We start from the raw sequence: 24,199 nt of genomic DNA, 5'->3' as shown, positions 1-24,199 counted from the left end.
CCTTTCCTGACCCATTGTGAAGATTGAACCTTGGTCTCAACATCATAACCGTAGACGGACGTCTCAATCACCAATTATGATCCTCGTAAGGAGCACCTCGTTCGCATTTGCGCGATCCAACGGCTCGTCTCAGATTGCCTCGTAAGCCGTGGGATCAATTTGGCGGCAGCACGATGTATTCCAAGATGCTGTGACTGAATTTCATGACATGATACAACGGAAATGTTACATTCTTCTGCAATCTTTCGATTAGTCAATATTCCATTGGTACGTCAGTTTCGTTGACGTTTCTGTCATGACCGTCGTCCGTACACGTCGAGAGGAATCCTGAATAAGAGTCATTTTTAACATCCGTCCGGCCATGTTAAAGCGTGTGAACCATTCATAACACCAAGTACGGCTTAAGCATTCATCACCGTAGGCCTCCTGCATCATTTGGTCTGTCTCTATAGAGGTATCCTTGACTTACACGCAAAATGTAATGCAGACGCGTTGCCCCTCTAACTCTGCCACGTGGAAACTTGAAAACAGTGCGACACGACGTTCTACTGAATACAACGATAAACGATAATTAATAAACACACAACAGTGAAACTTCCGGAACTTACGCGTTAAACACAGGTGCGTGCAGGAGTGCGAAATTACGAACGTTCCGGAATGTTTTGAACAGATCTAGTAAAATACACTCCTGGAAATTGAAATAAGAAGACCGTGAATTCATTGTCCCAGGAAGGGGAAACTTTATTGACACATTCCTGGGGTCAGATACATCACATGATCACACTGACAGAACCACAGGCACATAGACACAGGCAACAGAGCATGCACAATGTCGGCACTAGTACAGTGTATATCCACCTTTCGCAGCAATGCAGGCTGCTATTCTCCCATGGAGACGATCGTAGAGATGCTGGATGTAGTCCTGTGGAACGGCTTGCCATGCCATTTCCACCTGGCGCCTCAGTTGGACCAGCGTTCGTGCTGGACGTGCAGACCGCGTGAGACGACGCTTCATTTAGTCCCAAACATGCTCAATGGGGGACAGATCCGGAGATCTTGCTGGCCAGGGTAGTTGACTTACACCTTCTAGAGCACGTTGGGTGGCATGGAATACATGCGGACGTGCATTGTCCTGTTGGAACAGCAAGTTTCCTTGCCGGTCTAGGAATGGTAGAACGATGGGTTCGATGACGGTTTGGATGTACCGTGCACTATTCAGTGTCCCCTCGACGATCACCAGTGGTGTACGGCCAGTGTAGGAGATCGCTCCCCACACCATGATGCCGGGTGTTGGCCCTGTGTGCCTCGGTCGTATGCAGTCCTGATTGTGGCGCTCACCTGCACGGCGCCAAACACGCATACGACCATCATTGGCACCAAGGCAGAAGCGACTCTCATCGCTGAAGACGACACGTCTCCATTCGTCCCTCCATTCACGCCTGTCGCGACACCACTGGAGGCGGGCTGCACGATGTTGGGGCGTGAGCGGAAGACGGCCTAACGGTGTGCGGGACCGTAGCCCAGCTTCATGGAGACGGTTGCGAATGGTCCTCGCCGATACCCCAGGAGCAACAGTGTCCCTAATTTGCTGGGAAGTGGCAGTGCGGTCCCCTACGGCACTGCGTAGGATCCTACGGTCTTGGCGTGCATCCGTGCGTCGCTGCGGTCCGGTCCCAGGTCGACGGGCACGTGCACCTTCCGCCGACCACTGGCGACAACATCGATGTACTGTGGAGACCTCACGCCCCACGTGTTGAGCAATTCGGCGGTACGTCCACCCGGCCTCCCGCATGCCCACTATACGCCCTCGCTCAAAGTCCGTCAACTGCACATACGGTTCACGTCCACGCTGTCGCGGCATGCTACCAGTGTTAAAGACTGCGATGGAGCTCCGTATGCCACGGCAAACTGGCTGACACTGACGGCGGCGGTGCACAAATGCCGCGCAGCTAGCGTCATTCGACGGCCAACACCGCGGTTCCTCGTGTGTCCGCTGTGCCGTGCGTGTGATCATTGCTTGTACAGCCCTCTCGCAGTGTCCGGAGCAAGTATGGTGGGTCTGACACACCGGTGTCAATGTGTTCTTTTTTCCATTTCCAGGAGTGTATTATTACAAAGCGACAACACCTTAAGGCGAGTCCCATTACACAGCTTGGCAGGGGTAAAGTTCCGAAGCAGCATAATCGGAACACCCACTTCGAAAATAGTGAAATGCACCGGGAGTCCGGATGCAGAAAGTAGAAGCATCGGTCCGACTCAGAATTGCACTTAGGGACCGATATAAAAAATCGTTCCCATAATTTTTTTTCCAAAATGATCGGAAGACAATCGAATCTCACGTTCTTCCTGAGTTTCCACACTTCGGGCTACAGTGTGGCGAGATCGGACTCCGCTCAAGCGACGTTCACGTTCTGCGGCACTGTCTACAGATCGCGACGCAGCGTTACGGCGTCTATTTTGAGATCGCGACAATGCAATTCTTGAACGCTGCGATGCTAAACACTCTTCATGCTCCAGTTCTCTTTGTGTTAATCCTCTCAGTCGCGTTCCTTTGGCTTGAGCGGGAGCAAAACAAAGCTTAGACCTACGATAATGATCGAAGCAGACGAAAAAGTTTAGACCGTTTGCAGGAAGGCATTATACTACTCGATGCCAATAGCAAGCTGCGGAAACCAGGAAGAACGTGAGATTCGATTATCCTCTGTGTTTTTTTTTTCCTCAGAAAGAACGTGAGATTCGATTGTCTTCTGATCGTTGTGGAAAAAAATTAATTGGAACGAGATGGTATATCGGTCCCTAAGTACAGTTCTGGACTGGACCGATGCTTCTGCATCCGGACTCCCTGCGCATAACATCGCTCTGGAAGTGGGTGTTCCGATTATGCTACTTCGGAACTTAACCCCTCCGAAGCTGTTGAATGGAACTCGCCTTGAAGTCTTGTAGCTTCGTAACAATGAATTCAAGAACGAAAGAAGTTAAACGAACGAAGACACTAATACGAAATCACAACAATAGAACCACGTCACTTATATCGTTAAGATATGATGGAAACCTATGCAGAAATGTAAGAAAGTGATTTTTAGCATGAAGTAGACAAACTTTTCAAAGATAATAGCTACACCGATTCAAGAATGAATTCAAGAATGTCTATGGATAACGGGATTAAAGTGTTAACATTATGATGATGATGATGAAACGTTCCAAAATACTACTTTTTACAGATTCTATCATTTCTATCTTGGTTTGTTCAGATTAGTTTTGTAAAACTTCTGCTGTTCCGATTTTTTGTCTTCCAGTATAACGAAATGATCCTTACACAATACTGCATCGATCCACATAAAAAAGCAATATTGCCAATTTTACCAATTTTCATGGACAACTCACACTTGACCAAAAATTCCACTATGGCAAAGCTGTTTTCACAAAAAACTACCTGAAGATTCCTAAGACAGTTTCTCTGCATCTTCTACGGATTTCATTTTCCCGTTGCAGATCCAGTTAAAGAAAACGCTCTATACAGGGTGTTACAAAAAGGTACGGCCAAACTTTCAGGAGACATTCCTCACACACAAAGAAAGAAAATATGTTATGTGGACATGTGTCCGGAAACGCTTACTTTCCATGTTAGAGCTCATTTTATTACTTCTCTTCAAATCATATTAATCATGGAATGGAAACACACAGCAATAGAACGTACCAGCGCGACTTCAAACACTTTGTTACAGGAAATGTTCAAAATATCCTCCGTTAGCGAGGATACATGCATCCACCCTTTGTCGCATGGAATCGCTGATGCGCTGATGCAGCCCTGGAGAATGGCGTATTGCATCACAGCCATCCACAATACGAGCACGAAGAGTCTCTACATTTGGTACCGGGGTTGCGTAGGCAAGAGCTTTCAAATGCCCCCATAAATGAAAGTCAAGAGGGTTGAGGTCAGGAGAGCGTGGAGGTCATGGAATTGGTCCGCCTCTACCAATCCATCGGTCACCGAATCTGTTGTTGAGAAGCGTACGAACACTTCGACTGAAATGTGCAGGAGCTCCATCGTACATGAACCACATGTTGTGTCGTACTTGTAAAGGCACATGTTCTAGCAGCACAGGTAGAGTATCCCGTATCAAATCATGGCGGTGAATCGAGGAAGTACAGTACATACTGACGAAACTAAAATGAGCTCTAACATGGAAATTAAGCGTTTCCGCACACATGTCCACATATCATCTTTTCTTTATTTGTGTGTGAGGAATGTTTCCTGAAAGTTTGGCAGTACCTTTTTGTAACACCCTGTATAAGTATGGATAACTCGGATCTAGGAGGCGTATTAATGAAACAAGCACTGCATTTTCAGTTAGACCTCCAACAACACAACTGTGAAAACCGCATCCACTTTCACGCAGTAGTTCTTGCGAGATGGGCGTGCGAAAGTACGGACAGACAGACAGACAAACAAACAAAAATTCTAAAAATAATTGTTTTGGCTTCTATTTTTGCTATAAAGACCTCTCATATTAAATTTCCTAAAGTATCTTCTATGTACTGACATCATCGAGTTGCAATTTTATTATATGTATAAACGTCAGTTAATGACGCATGAACGATATAAACCGCCAAGGGACACTACGTTACCCAGTAGAAGAGACTAACGTCACACAAGTTCAGCGTAGCGTAATGGGATGACCGGGGATTGTATTCTTCCTAGAATGGACGTACTATCCACGTACTTCAACGGATGCAGGAACGGGGCTTCGAGGCCAAACACTGGTCTATTTGCTCAGAGTTGGCCTAATGAATGTTATAGAGCTTTGGACCTTTTTACAAGATATACCGACAGTATTTCTCAAGCTTCCTTGGAGTGAGTTTCAAGGCCCCCTGCCCCCTCCCCACATAGCTAGAATGTCCAGGGTATGGGAAGTTAAATTATCAGTGTGGTGAAAGAATGAACGGAAGACAAGAATCACTGAATATTATATACATACGAGAGAAGACATACGCAGATGAAAGAGATGCAGGGTGATTGGAAATCAGATTCTCCATTATGCTGCGTGTTTGTTTCTTTATTTTATGCGAGAATAACGTTCACTTTGCATAGCTTTTAAGTAATGCAGAAATATTATTTGTGGTATGACAATGAAGAGCCTATTACTGAAATTCAAATTTACTTAAGTGTTATATGTGTAACAGGATTTGGTTTAATTTTTAGTCTGATATGTGAATGATATTTATTAAAATTGAAGTATAGTTAGAGAAGTATTTTTTTTCAATTTCCAATGTTTGCTTAGCATTCAAAGTAGACTACTTTAATACACTGTTAGTAATTTTAGTCTGATCGTTTTTGTACTGTTAACATTTAAAAAAATCCGTACTGTGCGAACATTTCAAAATATAAATATATGTACTACAACTCTTGAATGAGAAGAACTGCTGCAACGTTTCAAGTAATTCAATACTGAAAAGAGAATTCAGCTTTCCAGATGCTGTGTAGCCTTTCCTACTGCCAACAGTTTTCCTTAAAATGTAATCGGTCAACTGGAACCACGAGATTTTAGTCTGTCAGTGTCAAATGTTCCACAGACAGATGCCTTGCTTGCCTGCATTTTTCTTAATTTGTTTGCATATGTAGTCTAATTAAACCAGTTTTGTCCTGCAGCTCAGATATTATCAGCTCATCCGTGTTCAGAAGGCGCATGACGGTCTCAAGAGCAGCAACATGTTGCTGCTTGTTTTGTAATCAATCTCACTGAAATCCCACAAACGTCTATGCATGGTATAGACACCCAAAAAGCGAAAGTTTCCCACTTCATATTTCAATTTGTTTACAATTTATCGACACGCCTAACCTCAAACTCAGGTGAGCGTTGTCTGATTAAAATTACTTGATAGTTGACGTCTGCCACTTGCCGCTACAGTGTTGCCAATGTCTGCTCCCGGCTGACGCTCTGTTATGGGCGACACACCAAACACGGCGGGTAACTTTACAAATGCTGTTAGTGTGTAGTGCGGTGGAATGTTAGAAGTGGCCGCCGCGAGGTATGACGGAAATGGGAGATGCCGACAGCTGATTTTAAGTGGCCAATGGCTGGACGCGTTTTGTAGCGCTGGATTTAAACTCACGTCTCAACCTAACCACAGCCAAGTGATATGTGATGTATGCGAGAAAACAGCCCTCAACAGTCTGGGGCGGAACTAAAAGCATGACTGCTTTAGTCATGGTGATTACAGCTAACCTCTATGAGCATACTCAAGGGAAAAAAAAAATCAGTTATCAGTTCCAGTGCTAAGAACGATTGTAATTTCTCGCTTTCACAGGTTACCTGGAACTATCCTTACACTGCCTACACGAGCTGCCACGTTTCCAACCGATGAGCAGTCCTCGTTGGCGGCTGGCTGGAGTGGCCGTGCGCTTCTAGGCGCTACAGTCTGGAACCGAGCGACCGATACGGTCGCAGGTTCGAATCCTGCCTCGGGCATGGTTGTGTGTGATGTCCTTAGGTTAGTTAGGTTTAATTAGTTCTAAGTTCTAGGCGACTGATGACCTCAGAAGTTAAGTCGCATAGTGCTCAGAGCCATTTGAACCATTTTGAACCTCGTCGGCACTTAACTGTAGATTAGAGGTGACACAGGCAGATTCCAAACGAATAAGGACCGATAGGAAGAAAAATAAGAGCGAATAAAAAAAGTCAATATGATGACGAAAGCGACCCAACAAAGAATTACAATTAAAAAAATTACATTTAAACCAATTAATTGGATAGAAATAATAATCGAACTCTTTTGATTAGATTTAGAAAGAAAAAAAAAACTGTTATGTTTGACGTGATTCAAACCCACGATTTAAGCACATCAAGTTCATTCATTAACCGTTGTTCTACACCACAATATAGGGTTAACCAGCTATATTTATGATTGTGGCGTTCCAGCAGTTGCAGCCTCCAATAATGCGGCTTTATGCAATATTGTGTGAAGCCGAACTCCGTGTGTAAGATAACTGTAAATGTGATGCTGAATCACCTCTTGTGCAGAAGGATCCAGCAGTGTTTGCTTGGTGCTGTGTATGACAGCCATGTATTTCATTAGCATCGTTTTGTATGTGTGTGTGTGTGTGTTTTGTTTTTGGTGTGCTTATCACGTGTGATGAGAAACCGAATAAAATTGCCAGACCTATCTTTTGGGATCCAAACACATCAAGAAAGAGTGCTGGACAAGCAATTGGAAGTGAACTGACATAACTGTTGATGCAGTTTGGCAATGCCAAACGGTTCAGCAGTGATGTTGAGTGCTCTGATTGGAGGAAACCAGCTCCAACGTGTCAAGTGTCAGATATCAAGTACTTCATTTTTTTTACATTTCACTATGACCGGTTTCGGCTACTGCCGTCTTCAGATCATAAAATATTCTGATGTGGTATCAACGTGAAACTCATCATGTAGGTACATAGTAAGTGCTGAGCGCTTACTATGTCATAGTAAGTTATTGTGTGAGAGTCCAAGCAAAGGGTCGTGAGTAGACCATAGGATTTAGGAACGCAGAAAAAGCCGCCATGCTCATGGTGTACGGAGAGTGTAGAAACAATGCAGTTTGTTCTCGTATGACGTAGGCAGCAAGATATGCTAATAGATGTCAATCATCTCGGCAATTATTTATCAACCTTTTCAACCAGTTACGTGAAAGTGGTATTGTATCACCTAGACAACGTAGCAGAAGATAGAAGAGGGGGAAGTTAATGTTCTTGCTGCTGTTGCAGCTGATCAGCATGTTAGTTCCCGCGTAATCGCCTGCCCGAGGAAGTGGCATGAGTGATGTAAGTGCATTCTCCATCGATATACACTCCTGGAAATGGAAAAAAGAACACATTGACACCGGTTTGTCAGACCCACCATACTTGCTCCGGACATTGCGAGAGGGCTGTACAAGCAATGAACACACGCACGGCACAGCGGACACACCAGGAACCGCGGTGTTGGCCGTCGAATGGCGCTAGCTGCACAGCATTTGAGCACCGCCGCCGTCAGTGTCAGCCAGTTTGCCGTGGCATACGGAGCTCCATTGCAGTCTTTAACACTGGTAGCATGCCGCGACAGCGTGGACGTGAACCGTATGTGCAGTTGACGGACTTTGAGCGAGGGTGTATAGTGGGCATGCGGGAGGCCGGGTGGACGTACCGCCGAATTGCTCAGCACGTGGGGCGTGAGGTCTCCACAGTACATCGATGTTGTCGCCAGTGGTCGGCGGAAGGTGCACGTGCCCGTCGACCTGGGACCGGACCGCAGCGACGCACGGATGCACGCCAAGACCGTAGGATCCTACGCAGTGCCGTAGGGTACCGCACCGCCACTTCTCAGCAAATCAAGGACACTGTTGCTCCTGGGGTATCGGCGAGGACCATTCGCAACCGTCTCCATGAAGCTGGGCTACGGTCCCGCACACCGTTAGGCCGTCTTCCGCTCACGCCCCAACATCGTGCAGCCCGCCTCCAGTGGTGTCGCGACAGGCGTGAATGGAGGGACGAATGGAGACGTGTCGTCTTCAGCGATGAGAGTCGCTTCTGCCTTGGTGCCAATGATGGTCGTATGCGTGTTTGGTGCCGTGCAGGTGAGCGCCACAATCAGGACTGCATACGACCGAAGCACACAGGGCCAACACCCGGCATCATGGTGTGAGGAGCGATCTCCTACACTGGCCGTACACCACTGGTGATCGTCGAGGGGACACTGAATAGTGCACGGTACATCCAAACCGTCATCAAACCCATCGTTCTACCATGCCTAGACCGGCAAGGGAACTTGCTGTTACAACAGGACAATGCACGTCCGCATGTGGCCCGTGCCACCCAACGTGCTCTAGAAGGTGTAAGTCAACTACCCTGGCCAGCAAGATCTCCGGATCTGTCCCCCATTGAGCATGTTTGGGACTGGATGAAGCGTCGTCTCACGCGGTCTGCACGTCCAGCACGAACGCTGGTCCAACTGAGGCACCAGGTGGAAATGGCATGGCAAGCCGTTCCACAAGACTACATCCAGCATCTCTACGATCGTCTCCATGGGAGAATAGCAGCCTGCATTGCTGCGAAAGGTGGATATACACTGTACTAGTGCCGACATTGTGCATGCTCTGTTGCCTGTGTCTATGTGCCTGTGGTTCTGTCAGTGTGATCATGTGATGTATCTGACCCCAGGAATGTGTCAATAAAGTTTCCCCTTCCTGGGACAATGAATTCACGGTGTTCTTATTTCAATTTCCAGGAGTGTAGGTCCCATCCCTACCACATCTCTCACCATCAAGAGCTGCGTGGAAACTATTATGAGAATCATGTTTTCTGCACTTGGGCATTAAGACAGGATACTCCAGAAGCATCACATACCTTGATTAGTGATGAAGCCACATTTACCTATCATGGCCAGGTAAACTGCCAAACATGCACTATTGGTCTGTTGCCAATCCCCATCGGCATCGTTATGTGGAATATACCTTCCATGGAGTGTAAACATGCGGTGTGGGAAAGTAAACCAGCAGCTCATACGCCTGTGTATCAAAGACAGAATACTGAATGCACACAAGTGTTGCAGATTCCTAACAGACCATCTTCCATGGATGCTAGAACATGTTCCTCTACAGACTAGGAGGAACATGTGATACCATTATGATGGGAGTCCAGCCCATAGGGGTATAATGCATGAGTTCTTTTAAAATCGTTGGAATGAACGTGGAGGACCTTTACTTGCTGGCCCTTTCCACAGATTTGGCGCCTATAGACTTTATCCTGTGGGGAAAGTTGAAAGATGCTATCTACAAGATCATATCAACTACACTTGATCATACGCAACGACATCTGCGCTTAAATGCTAGCAAGCATGCAGCATTTGCTCCAGACCAGACTGAAAGAGTGTATTGCCACCGTTGGTGGTCATTTAGAACACAGCCTGCAGTCGTTAGTTGTCTCATTATTCGTCAGAATCCACATAACTAATGTATGCGCTTGTGGTTTTCTTTAGTGTGTCCTACCACAGGTACGGTACAAGTCTCGGTGTGGGAACTTTCCAAAATATATCTCATAAACGACTCTCACTAGAATCCTGCAACAAACACCACTGTCATTCTAATATACCCTATTTTTCGTCTGTTAATGTCAATAGACATTGCTCCATTTAAAAAACTCTCTAAATGTTATTATAATCTGTTGCTTGGCTAACAACACGAGCCAATCCACTCTGTGAAAATGGCACATCAATAGCACTTTCCATTTCCGCAATATTTGTGGTGCAAGTGTTAGGAGATTCGCCCTGTATTCTACAGGCATAATTAGCAAAAATTGCTTCCTCTGTCCGCCCCCGGTAGCTGAGTGGTCAGCACGACAGAATGTCAATCCTAAGGGCCTGGGTTCGATTCCTGGCTAGGTCAGAGATATTCTCCACTCAGAGACAGGGTGTTGTGTTGTCCTAATCATCATCATTTCATCCCCATCGACGCGCAAGTCGCCGAAGTGGCGTCAAATCGAAAGACTTGCACCTGGCGAATGGTCTACCTGATGGGAGGACCTAGTCACATGGCATTTACATCCTTTCCTTTGCTTCCTGATCTTTTAATGACCAGAAATGCAACAGAAACGGGGGAGATCTACATATGATGGGGATAATGGTGTGGACCAGCCTCAGAGCCACCGAATGGTAGTAGTAGCTGAGTGTGGGGACAACAAGCTGTTTCGTTCGGTCACTCTAGAGATTGGTGTGGTAGCTGAGTGCACCGAGTGGTAGAGTTATTGCAACTGAGCCTCTGTGCAATTTTATAAACTGTTCAGTACCAAGATGACATGGCCTCCAATTAACTAAGATGGACCCGAGCCTTGTTGTCATATTTCCTCGCGCCATCCAATCAAAGACAAGTGACCACACCTGCGAGCATGCTCACCTGACAACTGCACACCAGCACAGCACACCACTGCATGCAGAGTTCTCCACATTTGATGTGGCCATCTGACACAAGAAAATGGGTAGGTTGGTATATTCACATCCCAATGACGCTGAAATGGCTTCACATACTGCCCTTGTGTGTCTGTTGTTCATGTGTGCTACATCTGAAACAAAATAAATCATGCAGTAAGACACTTTATTGCTGACTGGTTCCAACCAGCACGTCTGGCCCTGTGTTAAAAACTTGATGAATGATAAGGACTGTTCAACTGTTTTAGTCATTTCAGGACTTGCTAAACAAATATACCTTCACATGCAAAGGGATGGATGTAGCTCTCTAATGGGGTCTCATGTAAGGCTGCAGTTCCTCAACCAAATTATGGGCCATGTTCAATCTGCATTGTGCCACAAAGATGCTCTTAGGCATTTTGGAAGGTTTCGTCTCATCGTTCAGATTATGTTGACAGATGGCATGGCGTCATATTTCTTCAAGGCGCCCTGCACATATTATTTTCTCTTGCCTTCTCCTTAACTGTACCATGTGCACCATGACCACTTCCACGATTCTCAGCTGAAATGTATGCACGACATCTATGAACTCAGTTTCCAGTGGGATGTGTCCTGGTAATACTTCAGAAAACTCCATCTTCAGGCCCCAAGTGGCCCATCGGGACTATCTGGCCGCCGTGTCATCCTCAGTTGAGGTTGTGGAAAACTTAATCACTCTGTCCAAAACTAAAAACCACACAATATTTCTAAAATAAGAAATTGTCTCTGTAGTCAAAGCTACCGAACTGAACGAACTGGTAAGATAATTGACATCTCGGTACAGTAGATGAATAATAGGCAGGAGGACCGATCCTTACCAGGCCTCAGTAACATACACAATAGCACCTTCGGCTAACGAACCGAAAATGACGTCACTACCGAGGATAACCGACGGAACCGAGTGGCATGTGCGGTACAGAATAGGACCACGGGAGACCGGTGTCTGCGGCGACTGGAAACGGTGCCGGGCCGGGGCGCGGTCGGCGCGGATTGGCGGTCGGCGAGCGCCGGCAATAATAACACCGGCCGGGGCGCTCGTAAAACCGTCTCAGCCCCACTACTGCCACCACTGCTGCCGCTCGTACCGCCGAGAGTTTTACGGCCGGCGCAGTTGGCGACACTGACCACGCTCACCCCTCGGCCTTCCCCGCTCGCAGGCAGTCGCAGCTCAGCGCACGGCCGCCACACTCCTCCCCCTAAAATCCGGAACCGGTAGCAGTAATACTGCCACCCCGCCAGACCAAATAAAGATCCGGCGCGGCGCGAGGGGAAGATGCGGAATAATAGGCGAGCGTCCTAATGGAATAACGCGACGTGATTCGCGGCTCTCTCTTTGTTTCGGACGTCGCGACGTTTCGTATCCCAGCCAGACTGATTCCGACGCTGGCTTCCTCTCCGACTGTTGAATCGTGTTGGCGATTTCAAAGAAACGCTAACTCTGTAACTCTGAAGCGAAGGGTGACTTTCTAAATACAAATACAAATACACTACTGGCCACTAAAAATGCTACACCACGAAGATGAAGTGCTACAGACGCGAAATTTAACCGACAGGAAGAAGATGCTGTGATATGCAAATGATTAGCTTTTCAGAGCATTCACACAAAGTTCGCGCCGGTGGCGACACCTACAACGTGCTGACATGAGTAAAGTTTCCAACCTATTTCTCATACACAAACAGCAGTTGACCGGCGTTGCCTGGTGAAACGTTGTTGTGATGCCTCGTGTAAGGAGGAGATATGCGTACCATCACGTTTCCGACTTTCATAAAGGTCGGATTGTAGCCTATCGCGATTGCAGTTTATCGTATCGCGACATTGCTGCTCGCGTTGATCGAAATCCAATGACTGTTAGCAGAATATGGAATCGGTGGGTTCAGAAGGGTAATACAGAACGCCGTGCTGGATCCCAATGGCCTTGTATCACTAACAGTCGAGACGACAGGCATCTTATCCGCATGGCTGTAACGGATCGTGCATCCACGTCTCGATCCCTCAGCCAACAGACGGGGACGTTTGCAAGACAACAACAATCTGCACGAACAGTTCGACGACGTTTGCAGCAGCATGGACTATCAGCTCGGAGACCATGGCTGCGGTTACCCTTGACGCTGCATCACAGACAGGAGCGCCTGCGATGGTGTACTCAACGACGAACCTGGGTGCCCAAATGGCAAAAAGTTATTTTTTCGGATGAATCCAGGTTCTGTTTACAGCATCATGATGGTCGCATCCGTGTTTGGTGACATCGTGGTGAACGCACATTGGAAGCGTGTATTCGTCATCGCCATACTTGCGTATCACCCGGTGTGATGGTATGGGGTACCATTGGTTACACGTCTCGGTCACCTCTTGTTCGCATTGACGGCACTTTAAACAGTGGACGCTACATTTCATACGTGTTACGACCCGTGGCTCTACCCTTCATGCGATCCCTGCGAAACCCTACATTTCAGCAGGATAATGCACGACCGCATGTTGCAGGTTCTGTACGGGCCTTTCTGGATACAGAAAATGTTCGACTGCTGGCCTGGCCAGCACATTCTCCAGATCTCTCACTAATTGAAAACGTCTGGTCAATGGTGGCCGAGCAACTGGCTCGTCACAATGCGCCAGTCACTACTCTTGATGAACTGTGGTATCGTGTTGAAGCTGCATGGGCAGCTGTACCTGTACACGCCATCCAAGCTCTGTTTGACTCAATGCCCAGGCGTATAAAGGACGTTATTACGGCCAGAGGTGGTTGTTCTGGGTACAGATTTCTCAGTATCTATGCACCCAAATTGCATGAAAATGTAATGACATATCAGTTCTAGTATAATGTATTTGTCCAATGAATAACCGTTTATCATCTGCATTTCTTCTGTGTGTAGCAATTTTAATGGCCAGTAGTGTAACACAAAGCTAAGGAACACAAGCTTCAGTCAGGAACCGCGCGAGCGCTACAGTCGCCGGTTCGAATCCTGCCTCGTATGTGGACGTGTGTGATGTCCTTAGATTAGTTAGGTTTAGGTAGTTCTAAGTTCTAGGGGACTGATGACCTTAGATATTAAGTCCCATAGTGCTCAGAGCTATTTGAACCATTTGAACACAAGCAAAGAAGAACGACAACGCTGCTGTATTTCTCCTACATTCTTCAATATATACAGGGTGAATACTGATAAAACCGACAAACTGCAGGGGTCGACTGCTGAGAGGAAATGGAGGTTGGTTGGTTGCTTGATTTGGGGGGAGGACGCCATATTGCGAGGACATCGTAAGCATTGGATTAGGGAAGGATGGGAAAAGAAGTCGGTCATGCATTTTCAAAGGAACCATCAAGGAATTTGCCTGAAGCGATTTAGGGAAATCATGAAGAACCTAAATCAGGATGTCCGGACGATTGTTCGAACCGTCCGTCGTCTTCCCGAATGCGAGCCCAATGTGCTAATCACCGGGTCACCTTGTTCGGTGGAAATTGGGAAAAAAGGTCCTATGAACATGTGTCTGGAATTGTATCATTGCCACGGTAGATGGCGCTGACGAACGGAAGTTCCTCTGACCACCTGTCGTGTCTTCCTTGTGTGTTGCGGGCTGTGTCATTGACGCAGCGAACTGTAAGCAGCAGAATGGTCCAGTACTCATGTGGGGAACAAGCCGGCTATATCAAAACAAGTACCCTGACAGACACCAACCACATCACTCAACATTTGAAGCCCTTTTTGGGCGTCTGTGTGAGCATGGTTCCTTTCAGATAGGCGAACATGTAGGGACGCGGCGGACTGTGAGTACACCAGAGTTCCAGGACTGGGTTCTAGAGGAAATTGAGACGAACTCTGGTACAACCTCCAGGTAAGTGGCCCGCCAATACTGTGTAAACCAAAGTGCAGCAGTCCGCGATGAAATGTAAGCACGTTCATTGCAGCCCATGGAGACCACTTTGCACATCTGTTGTGACGTGGATGCAATGCAGCTCTGTACTGTGTTTGGGACGATCCATTTCCAGACATGTGTTCACAACACCTTTTATCTTCCAATTCATGTTAGGTATCAGTCCCTGCAATTTGTCGGTTTTATTAATGTTCACCTTGTCTACAGATGTTAGCTTCAAATGGAAAATATTGAAAGTAAATGGAGTTTTTTTAGATCGTGACACTAGACTAAATTTAATTTTATATGAAGATGACCTAACTATGACTATAGAGAATGCAGATGGACTTAAGAGGGACGTCTGTAAGTTGCTTACAGCCTAACGTTGTCGGTAGATAAAAGGAAAGTAATGGTATTTCAGAGCATGCTGCCAGTAAGATCTAAAATAATATTGATACTAAAATCTTGGAGCAACTAAGGAATTTTGAATATCTAGGATGCGATATCGCTTACGGATATAACAATGACTTAGACCACAAATTAAATAAATTTACTTCCATTTGTGGAACTATCGTAAAAACTTTGCAGGGTAAAACCAGGAAAGAAATCCAGCTGATGTTTTATACACTGAAGCGCCGAAGAAATTGGTATAAGCATTCGTATTAAAAAACAGAGGTATGTAAACAGGCAGAATAAGGCGCTGCGGTCGGCAACGCCCATACATGACAAGAAGTGTCTGGCGCAGTTGTTAGATCGGTTACTGCTGTCACAGCTGCAGGTTATCAATATTTTAGTGAGATTGAACGTGGTGTTATAGACGGCGCACGAGCGATGGGACACAGCATCTCCGAGGTAGCGATGAAATGGGGAATTTCCTGTATTACCATTTCAAGAGTGTACCGTGAATATCAGAAACGCGGTAAAACATCAGATCTCCGACATCCGTGCGGCCGGAAAAACATCCTGCAAGAACGGTACCAACGACGACTGAAGAGAATCGTTTAACATGACAGAAGTGCAACCCTTCCGCAAATAGTCGCAGATTTCAACGCGGGGCGATCAGCGTGCGGACCGTTCAACGAATCATCATCGATGTGTGATTTCGGAGCCGAAGGCTCTCCCGTGTACCCTTGATGACTGCACGACACAAGGCTTTACGTCTTGCTTGGGCCCGTCAACACCGACATTGGACTATTGATGACTGGGAACATGTTGCCTGCTCGGACGGGTCTGGTTCAAATTGTATCGAGCGGATTGACGTGTAGGGGTATGGAGACAATCTCATGAATCCATGGACCTTGCCTATCAGCAGAGGACTGTTCAAGTTGGTGGAGGCTTTATAATGGTGTGCAGCGTGTGCAGATGGAGTGATATGGGACGCCTCATACGTCTAGATACGATTTTGCCTGGTGAGACGGACATAAGTATCGTGTCTGATCATTTGCTTCCACTCATGTCCATTGTGAATTCCGACGGAATAGGGCAACTGCAGCAGAACAACACATCCACAATTGCTACAGAGTTGCTCCAGGAACACTCCTCTGAGTTTAAACAGTTCCACTGGCCAGCAAACTCCGCAGAGACGAACATTATGGAGCATATCTGGGATACCTTGCAACATGATGTTCAGAAGAGATCTCCACCACCTCGCACTCTTACCGATTTATGGACAGCCGTGCAGGATAATGGTGTCAGTTCCCTCCAGCAATGCTTCAGGCATTAATCGAGTCCTTGCCACGTCTTGCTGCTTCAATTCTGCATCCTAGCGGGGGCTCTACAGAATATGAGGCAGTTGTACCAGTTTCTTTGGCTCTTCAGTGTAAAACAATGGAAGAGAAACATGGGCAGCAACAGGATAGCAATAACTCTGAATACAGGGTGTACAAGGGAGGATCGATAAACAAATGAAGATATAAAGAATGTCTTAGGAATGTATAACCTAAAAGAGAAAATAAAGGAAAGTAGGGGAAAATGGAACGAACACTTAGACCATATGGGTCGAGAAAGCTTCTCAGTGGGTCGAGAAAGGTTCTCGGTTGTTGTGGTCTTCAGTCCTGAGACTGGTTTGATGCAGCTCTCCAGGTTCTCGGTAAAGATTCTATATTAAGAATGCACTGGAAGAAGAAACGTAGAAAGACCATGCAAAGGATGGATACCATAACATGCGGTTTGCCTAATACATCAAGTGAAGAAGAAGAAGAAGAAGAAGAAGAAGGGTGTCTTTCCTGGCAGCAGAACATTATCATGGATATACTGCGCCCCTTTCAAAGCTTCCAAAATTGCGACCTTCCGCCCCCCCCCCCCCAATAATACACTGCGTCACACAATTAAAGGATTACTTTCACCGAAATTGTAATTGTCTCTCATTGTGATGTACAAGGTACAAGATACTTACAGCTATCGTCTATAATGGTGCAAAAGTCATCCTCGGGCTCGGCGATCCTGCAAATGGTGTCAACACATACGGAAAAAGTCCAGAACTCAGAAGCTCATATGAGGTGTAAGACCAGTTAATGGTGTCACGTTGCACGAAATTTTACCACAGTTCTGCCCAGCACCTCCGTGGTCGTGTCACACGATCGGAAGGTAGTGACACCCCACTACCTCTCTTACCCATTCTTTTAACACCTCTGCAAGGGATGTAAGAAGCGACGTTCAGTACTGAAATCCCCCTGTTTTCTTACGGCTGGCTGAGGAAAACATTTCAGATGTGCCGCCGCTCAGAATCCACACAAGAAGGTATTGGGGGTAGTGGTTTCTTACGGGTGGCTGAAGAAAACGTTTCAGATGTATCGCCGCTCAGAATCCGCACAAAAACGTATTGAGGGTAGTGGTGTCATAAAGCACGTCACTGAAACCAACCCTTCCATAGGAGCGTTGCTAAGTACTTCGTGGTCGAAAACGACAGTTTTCAGTGCGACGAGGATCAGGACGACAATCTTGACAACCTTTGGCACTGTTTATAACCCCGGACGACTCAGTCCCCTAAGGACATGATAGGGCTGCAACTGCACTGAACGTGAACTGAGCACTTTGGATGGGATGGGACCATAGTTTTAGCTCTGCTGCACAGGGTGGAACCACTAGAGACATTTCAGAACTATTTGACGAACTCTGAATGTGATCTGAAGCAGGAAAGGGTGTTCATGCTTTGTCAGCCCTGTTGTTCTGTGTCCCCATGTGATGTTATCTTTGGGGACAGGAGTCTGGCAGAGGGCGCTCATGGTATGGAGCTGATGGAGGCGTGGCTCAGCGGACACACACCATTGGGTCTGCTAGATCCTTGCAACTGCTGTCAGTGTCTGAAGAATACTTGCCATTCCATTACCAATCTTGATATGCCATGGGATAGTGTAAATAATACCACACTGTATTCCTTCTTTGTTCAGAGATTGAATTACTATTTTGAAGAACCTGAACAGAGCAGAAGTTTTACCCAGAGACTGCTTGTAGATAAAGCTGGAAGCAGTTTGGGGTTTAACGTTTTGTCAACGATCAGTTCATTAGAGACACAGCCTTCCATACTCTTATGAGGAAGGTCAGTTAGCCGATTTGTCAGTGGAGCAGCAATTCCTGAATCTTCTTCTACTTTTCACGTGGAAACGTAGACGGAGATATAGGATGTGCTTTGTGCGCAATGTTGCGTGGCCCCCAACACCGTGGGAACGACAGTGGCTGCATTGGCGGAGTCAGGTGCTGCGTTGCCAATGGCAGCCGGCAAACTGTTTTCCAGCAGCCCGGGGCTTCGCGGCAACGCCGCGTTCATTTTCACATCAGTGCAGACTGTTAATCAGAAGGTCCAGCACACACAAAACTGCTCTTAAATATCACTCTTTATAAAATTCCTATCACACTGTACGGTCAACAGTTGTTGTAGCTTCTTACAACCACAAGAAAAAAGAGACCTTCAAAACTAACCCACACTTTCCATTATGTGTTTATCCTGGGCTGAGAAGAAGAAGAAAAATCATAAATCCTTTTTTGTTGGTGACTAAAAAATTCTGTAACTTGAGACTGCTAATAGCACTATATTTGCCTGTAACCAACTGTCGTGAATGGGTCGCGGATGTGAGTAGAAATGCATAAGATTGCATAAGATGAACGTGTAGGAAAGCACCCTAGCGTCAGCCAGGGCGCTGGGAAGCAGGAGAGGTTGTGTTTTTGTGGCAACGGACGCTGGGGCTACATGACCAGCTACGACAGAATGTTCTGGAAGTACGACAGGACACGGAAGACGCTCGTGGTCGAGGCGAATTGCATCAGACGAGCCTATATAAGCAGGGCCGCTGGTGCTGCTAGAGAGGGATTCCTTCGACAGTTGCCTCAGACGCTGGACCTGAGGTACTCTGCTCTCGGGACGGGACTTAGTTTCTCGTGGCACTTAGCTGCACAGGGTACATGCAGGATTGCCCAACTAACACTCGATGTGTTGGTGCCTCTTGGGGTTCGACAGTGGTCTTATCCTACCTCGTGTTTCGTCTCAGTTATTTCACCAGAAGTATACGCCCTCTATCCCACCGAGTTTCCTTATCTTCAAAGAATTTCCAGCTTGTTTTCCAGCACCAGGACTTCGAGTTAAACGAGGCACCTCATTACTTCAATTAGCGTCTAGCTCCCATCCTGATCCACTCGCAGGAAACTACAGACGCGGCACAACTTAAGTTTCATTAACATCGGATTAATACATTTCAGTAGTTTGAAATGAGTAGTTCGTAGCGAAGGCAGCCAGACAATTGTTCATATAATCTGAAATAAAAAATATGTATCGAAGTTTAAAGCCAAATTGCTCCAAATAGCCTAATGCAGGATAAAACAAGAAAACTAATTTTGCCAAAGGGCTAGTGGGTTGCTTATAGTTAAAGCTTAAACTCGTCTCCATTACAAAAATTGCGATAGAAGTGTATTTGAACTTCAGATTTTGGCAAGTACTTAATATCATGCACAATTAATTTGAAGTAAATGCGCCGAATGCTAATACCTTGGTATCAACTGCATTAGGTAGACAGTGTGCGACATGGAAGTTTGGACTGCTCCAGGAGGCGTGCACAGATAGCCGAAGCGGTTATGACGACCATTCGCAAAAGCGGGAAATCTGGGTTCGAGTCTGTGTCTGGCAGAAATTTTACGAATGTCACTTTCTTTCTTTCTTTCTCCGGCCTTTGTCCCACTCCAACGTGGGGTCGGCTCTATTATGACGAATTTGGCAGTGTTAATTGCAGAGGGTGGCCGGATGCCCTTCCTGCCGCCACCCCGAACCCCCTGGGACGGAATCAGTGTACCCCAGCTGTCTGCATCTATTTTAAGTCATGAAATAGTGCAAACGTTTTACTAATGTCTGTGAGTCGTGTAACTGAGGCGGAACTTGGGGACCAGCCCGGTATTCACCTTGCGGGATGTGGAAAACCGCCTAAAAACCACATCCAGGCTGGGCGGCACACCGGCCCTCGTCGTTAATCCGCCAGGCGGACTCGATCTGGGGCCGGCGCGCCTACCCGAGTCCAGGAAGCAGCGCATTAGTGCTCTCGGCTACCCTGGCAGGTCAAATTTTTGTATGTCACTAATACGTAGCAAGTATATCTATACCTAATACTGCTGATGCCAATATATTCGCATTCAGCGAGTATATTGGGGATGGCTGTCAATCATCATTCATGCAGACATGGAAGTAAATACTCCACAATTTTGAAAGAAGGCTTGTTGGACAAGCTGACGCTAGAAAGAGGCAGCGAGAGAGAAACAGACATAGAGGTAGGAGATCTCACCTTGTGCAGGAGGTCGTCGAGTGAGTCCATGTCGCAGGTAGGTGGCGCGTGGCTGCTTCCGGAGGCGGGGGCGGGCGTGGGGGCGGGGGCGGGTGGCGCCATGGGCGGGGGCGACTGCGGCTCCTCCACCGCCAGCATGGGGGGCGGCGCAGCGCTCTGTGGGCAGGCGGCTGTCAGCGGGGGCGGCAGTCTATTGCACAAGCCATGCAGTGGGGGCGGCAGTCTACTGCAGAAACCATGCAGTGGGGGTGGCAGTCTACTGCACAAGCCATGCAGTGGGGGTGGCAGTCTAGTGCACAAGCCATGGAGTGGAGGTGTAGTTGGTAGAGGTGGGCAAACTCCTTCATCCTTGGTAACTACTTCACTGGTCATCGCTCTTTTTTGTTAACCGTTTATTTTTACTCGTTAACCGTTTATATGTGCATAGTATATGGTTCTTATGGAAAACTGAAAATTAGTAGCAAGGGTGACTGAAGATGGGAGGCACCAAGGGGGGTACTTAGCTCCCCTCTAGAGTACAGCGTTTTTGTTCATTACAGAATTCTCTCACACTTGTAGAAGACTTGCAAAACCTCTCGTTTAGCCAACAGTAACGTTATGTGGCTGATTGCATGGAAATAATATAAGGTGGCGCACGAGAAACCGGCCCCGACTACAGACTGCTCGCCAGTTACGCACGATTTGTTGACCGCTACAAGCAGAATACATAAACATGTAATAATTAGCCAGTAAAGAAATAACAAGTGAGCTAATGCAGACAACAAGTTCGAAACAATAGATGACGATTGGTGGGCGACAATGAGCACTCTGGGACGATTTTTCGTGCGCCACCCTGTACCACTGAAATAATATTTTAGGAGTTGTCATATTCTCTTTTCAAAATGGTGACTCTGACACTCAGTCTGGAACCGCGCGACCGCTACGGTCGCATGTTCGAATCCTGCCTCGGGCATGGATGTGTGGGATGTCCATAGGTTAGTTAGGTTTAAGTAGTTCTAAGTTCTATGGGACTGATGACCTCAGATGTTAAGTCCTATAGTGCTCAGAGCCATTTGAACCATTTGACTCTGACACTCGATTACTGAGCGAGGGCTTCATTCGGTTGTAAGCAGGTCTGCCTTCCATAACAGTGAACATGCTGTTTTACCTTGGATAAAAAAAAATAGACGGAAAATGGCCACTCGTGTGTGCCGTGCTGACTTCCCTTGCACTTCTAATAACAAAAAAACTTGCCTTTTTATACGTCTTCTGCTGTTTATGGAAATAGTGAAGCAAGCTGATATGCCCTTTTGTTACCTGAAAAGATGCGTGTATTACATACCACATAATTTTTATGTAATTTACGTAATTATAAAACACATTTTAATTACTTGTCGTGGACGCTGAATACACAACTGGCTATTAAAATTGCTACACAACGAAGATGACGTGCTACAGACGCTAAATTTAACCGACAGGAAGAAGATGCTGTGATATGCAAATGATTACCTTTTCAGAGCATTCACACAAGGTTCGCGCCGGGTGAGACACATACAACGTGCTGACATGAGGAAAGTTTCCAACCAATTTCACAGACGCAAACAGCAGTTGACCGGCGTTACCTGGTGAAACGTTGTTGTGATGCCTCGTGTAAGGAGGAGAAATACGTACTATCACGTTTCCGAATTTGATAAAGGTCGGATTGTAGCCTATCGCGATTGCGGTTTATCGTATCGCGACATTGCTGCTCTCGATGGTCGAGATCCAATGACTGTTAGCAGAATATGGAGTCGGTGGGTTCATGAGGGTAATACGGAACGCCATGCTGGATCCCAACGGCCTCGTATCACTAGCAGTCGAGATGACAGGCATCTTATCCTCATGGCTGTAACGGATCGTGCAGCCACGTCTCGATCCATGAGTCAACAGATGGGGACGTTTGCAAGACAACAATCATCTCCACGAACAGTTCGACGACGTTTGCAGCAGCATGGACTATCAGCTCGGAGACCATGGCTGCGGTTACCCTTGACGCTGCATCACAGACAGGGGAGTCTGCGATGATGTACTCGCCGACGAACCTGAATCCACGAATGGCAAAACGTCATTTTTTTCGGATGAATCCAGTTTCTGTTTACGGCATCATGATGGTCGCATCCGTGTTTGGCGACATCGCGGTGAACGCACATTGTAAGCGTGTATTTGTCATCGCCATACTGACGTATCACCTGGCGTGATGGTATGGGGTGCCATCGGTTACACGTCTCGGTCACGTCTTGTTCGCATTGACGGCACTTTGAACAGTGGACGTTATATTTCAGATGTGTTACGACCCGTGGCTCTACCCTTGATTCGATTCCTGCGAAACCCTACATTTCAGCAGGATAATGCACGACCGCATGTTGCAGGTCCTGTACGGGCCTTTCTGGACACAGAAAATGTTGGACTGCTGGCGTGGCCAGCACATTCTCCAGATCTCTCACCAATTGAAAACGTCTGGTCAATGGTGGCCGAGCAACTGGCTCGTCACAATACGCCAGTCACCACTCTTGACGAACTGTGGTATCGTGTTGAAGCTGCATGGGCAGCTGTACCTGTACACGCCATCCAAGCTCTGTGTGACTCAATGCCCATTTGTATCGAGGCCGTTATTACGGCCAGAGGTGGTTGTTCTGGGTACTGTTTTCTCAGGATCTATGCACTCAAAATTGCGTGAAAATGTAATCACATGTATACGGTCGCAGGTTCGAATCCTGGCTCCGGCATCGATGTGTGTGATGTCCTTAGGTTAGTTAGGTTTAAGTAGTTCTAAGTTCTACGAGATTGATGAGCTCAGCAGTTAAGTCCCCTAGTGCTGAGAGCCATTTGAACCATTTTTTTAAATCACATGTAGCTTCTAGTATAATATATTTGTCCAATGAATACACTTTTATCATCTGAATTTGTTCTTGGTGTATCAATTTTAGCCCGCATCTCGTGGTCGTGCGGTAGCGTTCTCGCTTCCCACGCCCGGGTTCGATTCCCGGCGGGGTCAGGGATTTTCTCTGCCTCGTGATGGCTGGGTGTTGTGTGCTGTCCTTAGGTTAGTTAGGTTTAAGTAGTTCTAAGTTCTAGGGGACTGATGACCATAGACGTTAAGTCCCATAGTGCTCAGAGCCATTTTTTATCAATTTTAATGGCCGGCAGTGTATAATACGAAAAGAACCAGAAGTCCAGAGACGAGGTACTGGCAGAATTGAAGCTGTGAGAACGGGTCGTGAGTCGTGGTTGGGTAGCTCAGTTGGTAGAGCACTTGCCCGTGAAAGGCAAAGGTCCCGTGTTCGAGTCTCGGTCCGACACGCAATTTTAATCTGCCAGGAAGTTTCATATCAGCGTACACTCTGCTGCAGAGTGAAAATGTCATTCCAGAAGAATTCAAAATAGGTTGATACACATGTAGAGTGGGCGTGCGCAGCGAACGAAACGAAGAACAACTCGATATTGAAGTAACTAGGAGCAGTCGGCCGAGCGAGACCGAGACCGAGACAGAGAAGGGAACGAGACCGAGACAGAGAAGGGAACGGGACCGAGGCTGGAACGAGACTGGCCGCCGTGCCGTTGCGGGAACGAGACCGAGACAGAGAGGAACGGGACCGAGGCTGGAACGAGACTGGCCG

Source organism: Schistocerca serialis, chromosome 10 (assembly GCF_023864345.2).
Source record: "Schistocerca serialis cubense isolate TAMUIC-IGC-003099 chromosome 10, iqSchSeri2.2, whole genome shotgun sequence".
Lineage (NCBI taxonomy): Eukaryota > Metazoa > Arthropoda > Insecta > Orthoptera > Acrididae > Schistocerca > Schistocerca serialis.
This window is presented reverse-complemented; position numbering follows the sequence as displayed.